General features: G+C 43.4%; 1 pseudogene; it reads right to left on the reverse strand.

The window, feature by feature from the left end:
- Positions 1–297: 297 nt before the first annotated feature.
- On the reverse strand, positions 298–415 carry LOC126237972 (5S ribosomal RNA; annotated as a pseudogene).
- Positions 416–2,549: the final 2,134 nt, after the last annotated feature.

Here is a 2,549-nt window from a genome sequence, read left to right on the forward strand (position 1 = left end):
CGAATCGCTAGTGAGAAGAATAATTGTCGGTAAGCCCCTGTATTGGCTCTAATTCCTCGAATTTTCTCGTAGTGGTCATTACGCGAGGTGTATATGCACTCCGTCTTCAGGCCCCAAGTGGCCCATCGGGACCATACGACCCCCGTGTCATCCTCCGCTGACGATGCGAATAGGAGGGGCGTGTGGTCAGCACACCGCTCTCCTGGCCGTTATGATGGTTTTCTTTTACCGGAGCCGCTACTATTCGGTCGAGTAGCTCCTCAATTCGCATCACGAGGCTGAGTGCACCCCGGAAAATGTCAACAGCGCATGGCGGTCCGGACGGTCACCCATCCAAGTGCCGGCCACGCCCGACAGCGCTTAACTTCGATGATCTGACGGGAACCGGTATTTCCACTGCGGCAAGGCCGTTGCCCGAGTTGTATATGGGCGTAAGTAATATGTTCTCCGACTCTTACTGGAAAGTTCTCTCTCGAATTTTCAATAGCAAACATCTCTGTAGCGTACAACGCCTCTCTTGTATCGTCTGACAATGGTATTTGTCGAGTGTCTCCATAAGCAGGAAATTGCACGGAGGACTGTTTTCTTATATACAGAATGGCGTTACTCCTACGTAGTTCATGTTGATCCGCTCAAATGATAATAAATTGTACATCCCAACATGCAGTACACTCACGCCATTTTGACGTTTGTTGCATGCCGTGACCATGGTTTCGCAATTTTTATGTCGAGAAATGTAGGAGGTAGAGTGAAGTGGCAACCTCGGTGCAGCACACAGCTGCATGTAGCTTCAGTGCTGCTAACAGCAATGATACAATGCTCAAAAAAGTGAAGTACACCTTATACGAGACACGAGCTGCAGGTTGAGGTGGTGTGTTTCACGCAGCAAACTATAACCAGAAGTGTAATAATATCAAGCAGCACAGACTGAGCGCAGTGGATAGCGAACCGCACTTTGCATTCGGAACAACGATGACGATGGCCCACATTCCTGCCCGAATATTCAGATTTACATTATCTATGATTTCCCTATATTGCTCCGACAAAATGCCTGGATGATTGCTCTGAAAAGAGCACGGCCAATTTCCTTCATCATCCTTTCCTATTCGGAGTCGACGGGCTGTTAAACTTTATTTTACTTCCTCCAAGTGCCAGAAGAAAACAAAGTTCAAATAGAACACTACATGATAGAGATTTCTAAACGGTTACGTAAACAGTAAGACTATTCAGTATAGTGAAGTACTTTCTACAGTATACGGGTATGCCGGTACGTGTCTTCGCTCCAGTTAAATAAAGCAGAACGTTGCGCTTTTTGTGTATTAGTGCCCCTTCGTGTTTTGGAAATATAGATTTGCCAGTTAGATTTTGTGTACTCAGTTTCCAAAATCCCTCCATTTACATTTCAAATTTACGTAAATAATATGGTAGGTAAGTATGCGATGCAATCCAGCGGTTTTACTCGAATTTTACACCTGGAAAGCGGTAACACCGCCCCCACGTTCATAACGCACATTGAATCTCGTAGTGTTTTCGGTGTCAACAAGCCGACCAATTTATCCGCGTCCGATAGGGCACACGGTGTACACGCACAGAGGACAGTATTACTCATGGCCACCGTTCATTTGTGATAGTAATAACCATTAGTTGACACCACAGGGCTATTGAACGTGTAGAACTAGAAATATTTTTCAACAATCCCAAATGACGCCTGAGGATTTTTAACTATTTAATTATTGATTACCCCTTCAGCTTCTCCCTTACACACGCAGTGTAGACATAAAAATGATGACGAAAGACAAGACAGAGGAAGGCAGCAGAGATGTAAAAAGTGTCAGAGTTTGTGGAACGTGGACTGCATACAAAGTAACTAATTGTATTTTGTGTTGTGGCTCTTCTCCTGAAAGCAAAACGCGAATCTGACACCAAATAAAGTGTTTTTTTTTTTAAGTATTACTGCTCTCTTTCCATAACATGGCAACTCACTAGACCTTAAAAGCATCTATTATGTCCTGTTCTGGTATCTGTGTATTATAGTCTTACCTCAGTTCTGTGAATAATGTGCTAACAAGTAGCTATACTTTTGATGTAGTCATACGCATATAAATGCAAATAACAGGAGCATTTCAGGTATCCAGTAACAGTAAGAGTAAATAAAACAATATGGAGAACGAGATGTATTGTCACGTTATGTTCTTCAGTTGCCTTCTGTAACGTCCCGTCTTGCTTTTTGCTATTATTAGCAACTGGCAGTTAGAGCACTTTGGTAAAATACAGAAGTGGAGCGGCTTTTTCTACAACTACATCTACATCCATACTCCGCAAGCCAGGCGGAGGGTACTTTGAGTACCTCTATCGGTTCTCCCTTCTGTTCGAGTCTCGTATTGTTCGTGGAAAGAAAGATTGTCGGTATTCCTCTGTGTGGGCTCTAATCTCTCTGATTTTATCCTCATGGTCTCTTCGCGAGATATACGTACGAGGGAGCAATATACTGCTTTGAGGAGTTCTCGAAACTTAAAAAAAAAAGCTGCTATAATAATAAACACATCAAA

Source organism: Schistocerca nitens, chromosome 2 (assembly GCF_023898315.1).
Source record: "Schistocerca nitens isolate TAMUIC-IGC-003100 chromosome 2, iqSchNite1.1, whole genome shotgun sequence".
In the NCBI taxonomy this organism is placed as follows: Eukaryota; Metazoa; Arthropoda; class Insecta; order Orthoptera; family Acrididae; genus Schistocerca; species Schistocerca nitens.